At 45.5% G+C, this 14386-nt stretch overlaps 1 protein-coding gene across 7 annotated transcripts in view; it reads right to left on the bottom strand.

The window, feature by feature from the left end:
• Positions 1–14386, bottom strand: part of NFATC1 (nuclear factor of activated T cells 1) — a 113553-nt gene that overhangs the window by 47709 nt on the left and 51458 nt on the right. The gene's annotated exons all lie outside the window — the stretch shown is intronic.

The following is a 14386-nucleotide window of genomic DNA, read 5'->3' as shown; positions in this document are numbered from 1 at the left end:
GTCAGAGCACAATACTGAGATGGGGGGAAGCCACCAGGAGTTTATTCTGCCACTAGTTTGCACAAAATATGCAGCTGTTCTACACCTCAGTTCCCCAAACTTTCAGACAAAAATACTGCTACCTGTGAGGCTTTTTGATCACCACATATGCAGCAAGCCATATTCAACATTAATATTAAACAACACAAAAAGAAGTAGTATTAAGGAAGCTCCTCAGCCATGCAGTACTTAATTTTAATATACTCCTAGTCTGGCTTGTCATTATTCTGCTGCTTGGACAAAAAGGCAAGGCCATGAGCTGGAAAACATAGCTTTTGACTCCATTTTAAAGCTGGTTTAGCTCAGCTACAGTGGTCCCACCTAGAGTTTGCTAGAGCTGGGTGTGTTGGGTCTTCCTAATTTATTGTATTTCTGTTTTCAAGCAAACATAGATGTAAGCCACAGCTATCACTTTTTCTGAGGACCCATCTTTTGAAAGGAATTGGGTTGGTTTCATCATTTTTCCTGTGCCTCACTGATACAGAAGTCACTGGTCAATAACAGGGTTTTTTTTCTTCCCTGTGGCTTCAAAACTCAACAGCAAAGAAATTAGAAAAAATAATGCAAAATGTAAGGTTTCCATTCTGCAGGCCTAGAAAAACACAAACGTGTACAAAAGGCCACAAGCAGACTGCTGTCTAAGCTGGGCAGCGGGGACACACGTAGCTTCATGAGTCCCACCATTGTCAGATGTCACTGGAATGAAAAGGAAAACGAGACTTTATGTCATCTCTTTTGTATATTTATTGCAGCATCGGGACATGCAAATATTAGTTATTTTGAACTTCGTCACATAGACGTGGGCCTGCCTTAGAAAAACAGCTCTCAGCAAGGTAAAAGAGTGAATGCACTTTTTCTTCTCTCTTCGCTTTCATGGCCAGCATGGAGGTGACGCATTTAGAACGGCCTGATTTATTACAAATGTCTGTAAATAATATTTTTGTGTACAGCTGTCCTACTGTGAAAGGAATGCTGCTGAGGGACTAGCCCTGGCGATTGTTTTAACGTCCAAAAACCCTTTCTTTTTAATGTATGGAAAGAAGTGCAACGTGAAAGCTGCAGCACAAATAGCGCCGTGTATTTGGCAGGTCTCTCTGTAGGAAACAATTAACAGATCTGCCCTTCATTTCCTCCTACATTTTAAATTGTGACACTGGAAAAGGAACCCCTTTAATTGGTACTGCCACGTTCGGGTGGGGGTAGAGAAGGAACAGCCAGATCGTGCCTGAGTCTCCTCAGCGATGCCGTTTGAGAGTGCCAGAAATGAAGCAGGCTTCTGGGGAGGACTGGCGGTCGCTTCACGATTTATGCAACAGATGCTTCCCCCGAGCTGTCAATAGAAAAAACCTGACCGAAATTCAGCTAAGCCAGGACACACATCCCTTGTCTGGGAGCAGCCTACTTTCTCTCCCGCCCCCTCCCTACAGAGCCCTTATAGCCCTCCCTTCCCTGCCTTCCCCTCCCTCCCCAATTAATTCAATCAGTTGTAACAGTAACGCAACACCAACACTGTCACACGTTTTGCAAAGTCTAGGAACTTCTGCTTTATAAGGAGTTTGTTGGTGCTTTTTTATTTTTTTTTTTAAACCTACAGACGTCCAGACTAGTAGTTAACATGTGTTCAATTTGCCTTTGTAAACGGATTACCAGAAGTTCAGGTTTTTTGCTATGTTTAATTTCTGCTTTGCAAGACGAATGATCTGATTCAGGTTTCTGTTTTTTATTTCCTGCCGATACTTCAGTAAAATTCAAAACGACTCCATCTCTAGCTAATCTTTCAATTACTTCACGCAGGACTGCCTTTATGCGCTTTTGAAATTTTTGTGATGACAAAGAGAGTTTGTTCAGAAATATTTTAAATGCTATAATCTAAACTATTAGGAAAATAAAAATCCAGAGCCGTGGCTCGACTTTGGAAGCTAAGAAGAACAATACGGGTTTCACTCCAAGAAATTCCCCTGAGACTGTCCAGACCATTGCTGCTCAGCGACTGAGGGGAAGGGGAAGAGAGGGAAGGAGTAGGGAATAGACAACTCATTAACAGCTTTTGACATTTCATTTAACAAAAACACAGGGAGGAAAAGTTGTTATGAAGCAAGAGACAAAAAATAAAAAAAAAAAAAAAAAAAGAAAAAAGACAATTCCTCATATTACGTCTGGTGAACCAAGAGGGAAATCTCAACGCCCACGGACTGGGACCAGCTCCAGGAGGGAAACCTTAGACCACTACGTCAACCTCTTACAGTAAACATGTTTTGCAGGTTTATACAGTTCAGCCGAAATTAAAAAAGAAAAAAAAAAAAGAAAAAAAAAAAAAAGAGAAAGGAATAATGGCTCCGGAAGGGTTTGTGGGAGCCTGAAGCACCGAGACAATCTGCCTACGCTGGAGAAAACGGTTTTGCCCCCAGTGCCCATAGGCCGGGGAGCCTGGCAAGCGGGCGGGATGCCGCCTCCCGTCAGCGTGTGCTGGAGGAGCGAGGGCTGCTCGACCACAAAAGTTTCCATTGTACGGCTGCCACATCTGCAGCAGCCCGCCTGGTTCGGGGCCCGAGGCAACTCCCTCCTGGCCTCCAGCCAACCAAAGTACACCAGAGCAATTTATACCTTTCCAAAATGCAAATAATTCAAATTACAGACATAACACAAAGCTGAAGCAGACACATTTCAGGCATTCCCGTTAAAGTTTACTCTCTGGAATTACCGTACCCAAATGGGCAGTTGTTATATGGGGGGGGGGGGGGGGGGAGATGGAGGCAGGAGAGGAAGGAGAGGAGGAGGCAGAGAGGAAAAGGGAGAAGGGAGAAAACGGCTTTTCCAAAGGTCTTATTTCATTCCCTTTCATTCTGCTATTTACTTTTACCAAGTCATAAGAAATGTCTTCTCCAAACCAAATGCCTGGCTTTGTTTTGGCTTTTTTAAGATTTATACTACAATATTTTGAACAGAAAGACATTTTATACAGCTAAAAAGCTGTGCCAAGGTATTAGCCTGGGTTTGGTTGATTTTTTTGTCTTTGTTTTTCCGTTTTTTGTTTGCTTGCTTGTTTTTTTTTTTTGCTTGTTTTGTTTTGTTTGTTTGTTTGTTTTTACAAAGGGGAAGCAAACACAAAACATCCATGCCCAGAGTGGCAGGGCAGAAGCCCCGCTGCCAGCGGCTGCAGCGGGACCCTCGAGTCCCTCCGAAGAGGCAGCGCGGCGGTGCTGGGGCGGGGAGTCCCCCCCCCATTTCACACAGGCTCCCCCACTCTGACAGGCGGCCATCAGCGCTGCCACCCGCTGAAGAAGTCAGGGTTTGTCAGGAAGCCTGACATTTACAGACCTATCCCTGTTATTTATAGCCATCCCTGCTTCGGGTGCACTTCATCACCAGCCGCTTTAGCCTCTTTTTTTTTTTTTCTCTTTTTTTTTTTTTTTTCTTTTTTTTTTTTTCCCTTTTGGTGCTGTGACACTCGGAGCACCTGGGATTGCTCATGACAAAAATACCGCGAACCTACCACGCTACGTGGGGTGGATTTTCAGCTTTGCAAAGCATAAACACCCCGTTTTAACATGCTGCGGCTCAATGGTGAATGGGCCTTTGTAGTCTGCCCTTATCAGCCACTGCTCCGGAGTTAAAGGAAACTGCGCACAAGTCCAGAAGTAAAAATACTCTAATTCATCAGGGAATTCCCTGCAGTATGAGTCACCGAACGGCTTCCCCACCACACCCAGCTACAAGATTTCCACATAAAAAAGCCACTGTAGAGGCCTGTTTTAACACAGAAGCAGCGCTAAAAAGTAGTTGTGTAAATCCAGCGGCATCAGTTATTCACACATAAAGCCTACCAGACCACAACATATGGATTTTCTTCATGGAAGAGCAACACAAAGAACTGTAAAGACTTTCCAAAGAGATTTGCCTGCTGTCTTCCCCTCCCCGCTGCCCATCAGGACAGATTTCCGCGGGTTTCCTGGGCTGGGTTCACCTTCGTACCCCGGGGAACTGCAAGAGTAGCGCCAGGGGTTCACAAGTTCACAACGGTCAAACCACCAGCGTAACTTTCATTACAGATCGATGGATGGCAGAAAGGGGAAAGAATATACAGTACCAAAAAACCCCCAAGCCTGGAAACTCGGGAGGGTATAACATCTGGCAATCACCGAAACCTTGCCTCTATGAAATGGGCATAATGGGAGCGTTCAGATATATTTAAGTGATTTCACTTCACTACAGGAGGTTAAAACAGTCTATGTTCCTTAGTAGTCCTGTGTTCACTTGCAATACAAGACGAATAGACATTATCTAGGATTTCACTGCCTGTACACAGCACACAGTTTATACTCTTGCAGCCTGAAGCTCAACAGTTTGACTGCACTGGCTGGACTGTAAATCTGTATTTACATTCATATATTGCAAGTAAGATGGTGAAACTAGCTCTACCCTCCCAAAGGGACCCACTACTTGATTAATGTGTTGTGAGATTACCCTGAACAATAATGCCTGTATTACATCCCAGATTACTTTAACATGTCTGCAACAGGCAGGGTACAGACGCAATGCGGAATGATTAGACAGCATAATTCTGAGGTGCTCTGCAAAGGTTGTCTGCCTTCCCATTCGGTCCTGTTAATGCATATTCAAATCCCTCTGGAGGGAAGGATTTGCAAGTTTTCAATTTGCACCCCAGCCCCTTTTCCCTGGGAAGTACACTCACGGCGCTGTGAACACGTCCGGAAGGAAAGGATGGGTTTCCAGCCAGAGAAGAGGATGAAGGCTAACGCAGAGTCTTGTCATTCAGACCTCAGACTCATCCAGTTGGGTGAAAGAGATGCTATCGGCTTCCAGGCGGAGGGCAGGCTGGGGCAGATCTGTGCCTGGGCTGGCGATCGAAGAGGCAAAGAGGTGGCTCTGTGGCTTGGAGGAGAGCGCTCCCCACGCCAGCCCTGGGCACGACCCACCGGGGCAGTCTCACCTGCCGGCGGACAGGCACTGGTACGGGTGGACTCTGGCTGGATTTCACTCCAGAGGCAGCAGCCTTTGGGGTCTGAGGGTGCCACAGGAGCTGGGGCACTTTCCTAGGCCGCTCTTGCCGTGAACAACATTTCCCCAGAGGGACATCAGCAAGCCCAATAATATGTGGGTGGGAGTCTATGCCCGTGTTTACACACCAGTGCACATTTTAAAGACATTTACAAGGGCCTGGCTATACGGATAGGAACCAGGACCAGCCAAACAGTTGGACGTCAGATGGACAGGCAAGGACGGGGCAGGAAGAGAGCAAGCAAACATTCAGACATGCAGAGGGAGCAGAGAGTATCTACAGTGTAAGCGGCCAGGACCTTTCTTTCAACAGCCTCAGTGGCACTTCACTCTCCCGAGATCTGCTGTCTCTCTGGGATCCATGAGGAGTGAGATGCCTCCAGGTCGTGTGTGTGCCCAGAGCCACCCCGGCACCTCGCCCCCGTCTGCCTCTCCAGCCACCTTCATCTCCCCTTTGCTGTTCCACTACTTTCGGTGTAAGATCACACAGCTGGGCTGATTTTTGCCTACTTTATTTCCCTCTTCCTTGCCAGGAAGACCCCGAGCTGTTCTTCTCTGCCTTCCTCAGAGCCTGATGTAGAGACTCCCCCCACAGCTTTGTTCCCTGTCCCTGGCACGTCTTCTGGCACGCCTCAGCCCATGCGCAGCAGGGGTCATGTGTAACTGTCCTATCTGTATTTCCACATTAAAGCTGGTGTATTTGTTTGTGTCCCTCCATGAGCATTTTTGCAGCATATGGATTTTGTCTGTACCTTCATCTATACATTTTTGCAGCATTGAGCCGAATATTCAGCGTGTCTGTCACGCACATGACCCTCCCAAGTTACTTTTTCTCTCTTTTTTACCTTAACAAAAGAAAAGTCATGCAGGGACCAGGTGATGAAAATCCACTACAAACTGTATCTTACTGCTCTGTGGCATCTGTGCCAGGCATGTGCTTCCTCTCTGGTTGCTCAGCTGGGCAAGTAAAAAGCTGAGGGACTCACTGTGCCTGAAGTGGGAGCCCTTTTAGCTGCTTTTACCACAGCACGTCTAACAGACTTAATTATTCTGGGTTCAAGTGTTTGCAAATGAACTGTAATTTTAGTCCAGGTAATTAAAAGGAGGCACTGTGCTGACAACTGACTGATCGGGGTTCATTTTGAGCCAAAACCATTACAATGACCTACCTGCCAGATCGTATTTTCAGCAGAATGGAAGCTGGTTATGCAATTTGTGCTCTCTGCCACCTCCCCCTATTCAAATCACTGTTGGTCTGAGGGTTTTATTTAATAACTCTCAGTAATTCCAGCTCTAAGGCACTCAACTTCCAAGTAAAACTGTAGCTTGACATCCCTGCAAAATCTCTCTAGAGCAGGCAGGTTGACCCAAGCACACCCAGCACAAGATACCCAGCAGCAGTCATGACAATGCTATACTCTGTCTTTGGTTACATTTGTGTCATCTCCTTGTCTTCACAATTTTACTTTCCCCGGGGAACCTCTAGTAGGCTGAACTTTCGACTTTGCAGCTGAAACTGAGTAAAACATTCCTGGTCCACCTTACTCAGTCTAATCTGTCTCATATTTTTCTCAGAGACTACTGGAGTAACAAACTTCACAGCCAGTTTAAGCCAAGTTCCACATTTTCCTTCCATGAACAATTCTTTTCCTCTGCTGCTTCTGTGCTTGATGCCACCACCACCACCTGTACTACAGCTACTCCTACTTCTTTCTCATCTTAAGATGGAAGTATGATCCAAATGCTTGTAATTCTTCCCTCTTGATTATTTTTTAAGACACAGACTCTTCATTATCTATATGACCACAACTTCTCATCTTCCAGAGACATCCTATTATGGCAACCCCTTATGACTTTTTAGCAGAGTCTCAACAGTAAGCTTTTGAAACAGCATTTTTAATTTTTACATCTCATTGTGCCCCTTATGTCCCTTTTCATGTTTCTCTTGTCCCAGAAGGTCAAGCTCAATCTTAGAGGTCCCTCCTCCTCTCCCCTGATTATCTGCCTCGACATCAGCTTCCCTGCAACGAGGCACACCTTGGAAATGTCTTATCTCTCTATTCCTCTCTTAAATGTCATTGTACTTTCTTCCACATTGCTCTTGAAGGTGTAATCTTACTCTCTCAGCAGACCTGAAAGGAACATGCTCCTCTTGCCTCAGCTCTCCCCACTTTTCCTGTGATGCCCACCTGAGACACGAACCAACTCTTAACAATGTCAGGGAAGTAACAGGAGGCAATGGGTTGTGCTTTTCCAAAAGGTGTAGACGATCCCTCCAGAAACTAAGTACTTTGGAGGTATCCCCATGTGTTGGTTTATGTGGCAAGGCTTTTGTAGCTGGGGGGCTGCAGGGGTGGCCTCTGAGAGAAGATGTCGGAAGCTGGCTCCACGTCCGACAGAGCCGGATGGACCTGCTGCTGGCCAAGGCTAAGCCCATCAGCAAAGCTGGTGACACCTCTCTGACACCGTATTTAAGAGGTAAAAAACACTGCGCAGCAACTGTGGGAGAGAGGAGTGTGAGCATGTGAGAGGCAACCCTGCAGACACCCAGGTCGGTGAGGAAGGAGCGGGAGGAGGTGCTCTGGGCACCAGAGCAGACATTCCCCTACAGCCCGTGGAGAAGATCACGGTGAAGAAGATGGTCTCCTTGCAGCCCACGGAGACAACCACACCGGAGCAGATATCCACCCCGCATGCCACGCAGAGCTCACGCTCCCGGAGCAGGCTCTGGGGGGGAACCCACACCAAAGCAGTCTGTTCCTGAAGGGACTGAACCTCGTGGAGAGAAGGCACGCTGATGCAGTTCGTGAAGGCCTGTCTCCCACGGGAGCAACCCATGCTGGAGCTGGGGAACAGTGTGGGGAGGCAGGAGTGGCAGAGAGGAGCTGTTAAGGACTGCCCGCAGCCTCCCTGTGCCCCTCAGAGGGAGAAGGTAGAATTTGGGAATGAAGGAGTGAAGTTGAGCTTGGGAAGGGAGAAGGGGGTAAAGGTGTTTTTTAGCTTTGCCTTTGTTCCTCACTATCCTACTCTATTTTTAATTGGCAATAAATTACTTCCCCCAAGCAGAGGCTGGTTCGCCTGTGACAGTAACTGGTAAGCAATCTCCCTGTCTTTATCTTGACCCATGAGCTTTTTCATCTTATTTTCTCCCCCTTGTCCTGTTGAGGAGAGGGAGTGAGAGAGAGGCTTGGTGGGCACCTGGCAGCTACCCAAGGTCAAGCCACCACACTCGGTTCATCTACTGTCTTTAGACACTGATTGCTTCATTAGACTCTCGGCTTTCTGGTAAGGGCTGTGAACTCCTGTTTGTTTGGACAGAGGGTCCCGCTGGAACAGTAATGGTAAAAACTATCTCAAATCTTGTGCTAGTTATAAAATTTCAGAGACAAAGCTTTGATTGCACAGATACAGCTGCTTAAAGCCACATAGTCTGGAAAAGACTTGAAAGAATAAACTTCAAGCATTCGGTCATAGTTTCTATAGTAATTAAAAATTTACAGGATTACTCAGACAAGTGACTTTTAACTAGAGACCATCTGGTTATTCCTTATTTCTCTGTTGTCCACAGTAAGTATCTGTGATTGATTGATCTCGTTCTTCACTGTGAGAGCAACACCCTGGATGAGGCTTGCTGCTGCTGACAACGTCTCATGCGTATGGCTGCTTTCCCACTCTGTCTTTGCCATTCCCTAGACTGAACAGCCAGGAAAAACTGAAACGTGCTGACATTTCCTACAAGCTACATCACGGCTCCTGCGTGCGCGTGAAAGGGTTCCACCATCAAATGACTCCACCATTTGATGACACTATTTGCCCAAGGATATCTGTTTCTGGGCAGTGGCCAAAACCCCCTTCAGCTATCAATACATCTCTAGGAAATAGGTTCAAGTGACCTTCACATGAACTCCGTGCTCCCAACTTGTATGCCTTTGAAGTTTCCAGTTTATCTTGTTTCCAGAATTTTTAACCTCACTGCGCATGAGTCGGTGTGCAACCGCTCACTTCCAACTGGAACATGTGCCCTGAACTTGGATAAACAGGCAGACAAAGACAAAATTATGTAGTATCTGTCCATCTGAGTAGAAGGGGAAAGGGAGTTTTGCCGCTTGCTTATTTATTATGTGAGCCACAGTATGATTATCGGTGTGAAACATGACCCCTTTTTGGCCAGTTGCCCCCCAAACTGTGACTGCTACTGGCAATGGAAAGAGCAATGGAAAGATCTCTGAGAATGTAAGATCTTTTACCAAATGGAGCTCTGCCAAGACTCAGGTCACCCGTCTCCCCATCACATCACATCACGTCAAAACAGACTCCAAACCCGGAGCTCCAAAGTGTAGCTGAGTCAAACCAAAAAGCCCACATGATTCCCCAACGCATCCGTTCCATCCACATGCCACTCAAATGTTTCGTCAACATATCATTTTCCCAGATTTTTTTATAAGTTCTCCTGAAGCTAAAATACTGCACTTGAGCTACCTGCCATACAACAAGGTAACCTTTCCGCACACAACATACAGGAAACAGAACTGAATTTCTCAGACTGACATTTGTACCACAAAGCAGCAACTGACAGAGTCTAATCTTTGCCAGAGACAGTGAAATTTGAGAGGAACAAAAAACCCGTGAAATGCTTGAGTGGACACTTGACTTCATCCAGCTTCCTCCTTTTCCATATCGCATTTACTTTGTGAAAACATTTGGCTGACCAAGCTTGACCACACGTCTAACAGGAGGCAAACTGTAAGTTTTCCCATCTGAAATACTTACAGAATAGTGTGATTTCCTTTGGCATATACACCAAAAAATTCAGTGATTTCACCAAGCTATCTTTCATCTGCTCTAATATAACTATTACCATGCCACGTCAGCACCTTCATGTTCTAAGGGCAAAACCTGTTCCAACAGGGAAGAGGAAGAGTTTTGACAGAAAAATCCATTTAACAAAATAAAAACAGCAGCAGAATGAAGAGTTTGAAGCAATAACTAAATCTGAGAAACTCTTTCATTGTTTGAAAATATTCAAAAAGAGAAAAATCCCTGGAGGAAATGTTGCTTAGGTGCTGTTTATTTCTCTGTCTCTCAGGAATTTGAGTTTCAAAGGCTTTGGGCATAAGAGCTGAGGATATTATGCAATTAGGTTACAGAGTGTGTAGGTGCTAGGTTCACTGTTGATTTGAAGGCAGAGTAATTAACACCACCTTCAAAACCAGTCTGTAAGCCTGGAGTTATGCAGAGATAGTGTGTTACAAATTGTGAACTCTATTAATGTCCACCAAAGAGAGTGATGCATATTCAGGGAGGGGCATTTGTCGCAAGGAAGCTCAAATGTGGGCCTCTGACCAGGACAAAATGGCCCTCAACATTAACAGCCCAGAATCAGAATTTCAAAGTCAGTGTTATTTGAGAAACTAATCCTGTAGTGAAGTTGGGTGTTACATTTCTGCCTTTTCGCTCTTTAAAACTCTTGCCTTGAGCTCTGATCACTAAGCACAAAACCAAAGAAATGGGTTAGGAGGTCTAACTTAACTAGTGGAAACTCAACTGAATGATAATTATTAATAATACACCACATATCCATTTCTTCCCATAGATCACAACTTGCTAATAATGAAGATTTCAGTCAGTTTAACCTGATCTCTTAGGTATGTCTAGACTTGGCCAAATCTGTGAAGTCCATAAATACTTGAGCTAGTTCCAGTGCCAAAACCGTTCTAGCTACAGGAATAAGGAGCAATTTTTGAGCAAGGAGTGATTTTTGGGGGGGTAGATTAACTCTTTCAGCTCTTACTGCAAGACTCTTTCTAAACCCCCAAATATCTTGGGCAACTCTACAATGTCCTAGAGCATGTCAAGAAGACGCCCATAATTTTCCCAAGCTTTGGTGCTTGGGATATTGGCTTTGTGTCTCATCAGTGAGCTTTCACTTGTCAGTTACCGGAACCATTTTGTGAACTGATTGACAAGAAAATAGGAGTTTTTCCGCTGCACTCAGTTTTATAGATCACTAATCATAATCTGATATATTAAGAGCCAGCAGTCTGGTCATTTCTATTAGGCTTTCATGCTGCTTTGTGTTCAGTAACTCAGATTGCCTTCAAAAAAACAGCTTTGAAAACCAATACACAGTGTTTGCAGAAGTTGGTACCAAAAAAAGGTAGATGACAGATATATAGACCTTAAAACATATTCTCCAAGCACCTCTGTATTTTCTGAACTTCCCTCAAGATTTTTGTTGTCTGGAACACCGATAATCTGGAAATGACATAATAAGTTTTAAAAGGGTAAGTAAATAAATTAGTGTCTTTTGTTATAATTCCAGATCAGGATCTGTGCTCTTGCAGATGAGTGTGTTAGGAAACATTCTGTCCCCCCTAGCCAAACACCTCACCCCACAGCTAACAAACATCAACTGAATTTCACCTACTTTTGTAACTAAAATGCACACCTTGCCGCCACAGTGAATATCAGCATACAGACATCAAAGGCCCTTGCCGATATGAAGCTGCAGACTTTTTAATATTTTAGAAAGTACTAATTCTTCTGATGGAAACCAGATTGGTATTGGACATGCTAAACCTAGCACCCAACAAGCATGACATGCAGACTCACAAGACCATTTTGAAACTCAGGAAAAGAAAAGCATGACTACAAAGAGACGGAAAGTGAAAGAAGGTAAGAAAAACAATTATTAGTGTAATTTGTAAGAGACAAAGTCATCATGGGACTCCGCATTCTAAGGAAATTCTGAATTTAAGAGATTGAACCTCTCAAAGCACAGTCAGCATTCACATTTTTACTACCACTAGGTTTCTTGGACGGTTGTTTTATACCATCGTTCATCACTGGAAAATATGGTCTGATGTGCAAGCAATAAAACACAGACCAAGGTCCCATAAAATAAGGACTCATTTCAACACATGAGAACTTTTTTATAGTACTGTAAAAGGCTTGAGCAAATTTTAGCCCACTTCTGAACAGGCTCATTATTTATCCAAAGGGGTGCCCTCTGCCCGAGTGCTGGACCACACCGTGCGGGGTTCTCCTTTCAGAGGAGGTCCCATAGCGCTCCTCCCGCGGTCCTTTCGGCGCGCCTCGCCTTCGTGCCTTGTTCCTCCTCTGCGAGAGGCAGAGGTGCGGGGCTCTGAAGCACGTTCTGCTCCGTTTCATATGCTTCTTGGCTGAGAAGCAGCCAGTAAGGGGTTAAGCTGGAAGCACCAAGCCGCTGCCTCCCTGGCTGAAGGATTGATTTGATCATTCTTCAGGGATTCCCTCTTGTATGAGTCACTGCTCAGACAGACTCCCCACGCAAGGAGGCCAGGATAATGCCATTCCTCCAGAGACTACAACAGCTGAGGGCTAGCCCTGAAGACGGAGAGCTGGGGACTCATGCTTGGAAAAACACTCAGCAGACCACAATGTGCTCAGCAGACTTAAAGAAATTATTCAGACAGAAGGAAAAAAAAAAAAAAAAAAAAAAAGGGCCAACAAAAAGGGTTCTCAAACTCTTTGCGTTAACCAATTAAGTATGCAGACTAGCACGAATTAGATGAGCTCCTGGAGACTGCCTCCTGGCCTGGGGACTCTGCCCGCGTGAGGACTGAAGGCATGAGCTCACGTAATATCATATTTAAATTTTATGTAAAAGATACGTTCTCTTTATGAGTTCAGTGATTCCTGTGACCTATTACTTTGTAATAGCTGTGTTTGGCTGCTACCCACTAGGAACGTGACTAACATTTCGAATTCAAAAACAAAAGCAGCAAACTAATGAGTGTCTCCAGCTAATCACAAAAGTTCATAACCAGCTTTCTAAGAGGCAGACAAACTATGCTGGTGTTCCCTCTCTTGACCTACTTCCATAGATGTGCAAGAGCTGAAAGGGAAAGAAACACCGTGTGCTGATTTAACCAAGTGAAGGCTGGTAATGCTTGTTCATTTGACATTAAATACAGCGGCTCTGCTTAAAAAGTGAGCTGGAGCAGTCTGCCTCTAAGAGAAGGATGCATGGCACTTGCTTGCTCCCAATGCGTGGAACTGCGTTAGGCAACGTAGCACACAACTCACCACAGAAACCCTAGAAATTGCTCGGCCTAGATCAGCTGGCAACTTTGCTTTTCGTGTGCCGTTCGGAGCGACAGTGACTGCAGCTCCTGGAGATGCTGAGCACTCCCAGCTTTAAAGGCTTGGTCCCTGCAGTGTACCTCCACAAGACAGGACAGCCCTGCAGCCGCCCCAAATCTACTGTGAGTCAATTAAAACCAGGCAGGGCAGTTTCAGATCAGATCTTTCAGTATGGAATTAATGATCTTGATTACTCTTCAATGACAGCAGCTCACTGACTGACTCCAGCACCGTTGCCCCCTGCCCCATGCCAGGGGGAAGAGCGCAGCAGGGGGTCTCCTGTGGTGCTTTCACTTCGAAGAGACACTCCTGCACTGGTCCATCCTGTCAACCCGTGCACTCTTAAGAGTTCACCCCAGGAATTTTTCAGGGTGACAAGCAAGGCCTTTTGACCATTTTCTTCCTCATCAGCACACCTGGTGTGCTGAAGTACACTCCTTCATCTCTCACAATGTTTAAAAAATGGCGCTTACATAAGTTATTTTCTACCTGTATGCTGTCTTTGTGCAGCCTCAAATTCCTTTTGCACCAGGGAGGTATCTGTCTGGTTAAGAAGTACAAGGCTGGCCCCGTTTTGCATTTTTGTAATTTAAGGCTATACAGTGAACATCCTGCTTTTGTGTACTTAATGCTAAGGGAGACGGTCTCCAAATCCACACTGCAGTACCTGCTGGTGGGCGAGTGGCATCACCATCATAATTCTTTGGGATGCGATACTTCAAAATTTGTCCAACTCAATAAAGGAAGAAGAGAGAAAATAAATGTGAAGGAAAGCACCCTTTAACATGGTTTCCTTCCTGTAATGAGACAGATCGAGGACTTTGTTCCTGACATGTCACACTAACCCGCTTCTGTGCAGCAAAGGAAGTTTGACTATAAAGGACACAGTCACGTTCTTCCCTCCCCTCGTGCCATGCGAAGTGTTTTTTTAATTGCGGTACCACCTTTTTTTTAAACAAAAAAAAAAAAAGGGTGTTCTGCTCTTGTCATGACCACAGCCCAGCACACGCGGTGCGGTACTTGAGGGTCTTGGGGGTCACAGGAACGGTGCTGACCGGCTCCCACCGAGGGGCCAGCGCGTTACCTCCACCCCACGTGTACTTTTGGTGACTTAAACCTCACCGACCCAGGACTCCGCCAGGGAACTTCAGGGAAGTCTTCTGCTCTTCCCCTGCGCCCACTGAGTCCCAAGAGGCGGATGGCT

The sequence above is a fragment of the Tyto alba genome, unplaced genomic scaffold (genome assembly GCF_018691265.1).
Source record: "Tyto alba isolate M040663 unplaced genomic scaffold, T.alba_DEE_v4.0 Super-Scaffold_48, whole genome shotgun sequence".
Classification (NCBI taxonomy): Eukaryota; Metazoa; Chordata; class Aves; order Strigiformes; family Tytonidae; genus Tyto; species Tyto alba.
Note: the sequence above shows the minus strand (reverse complement) of the source record. Positions and strands in the feature narration are given on the sequence as shown.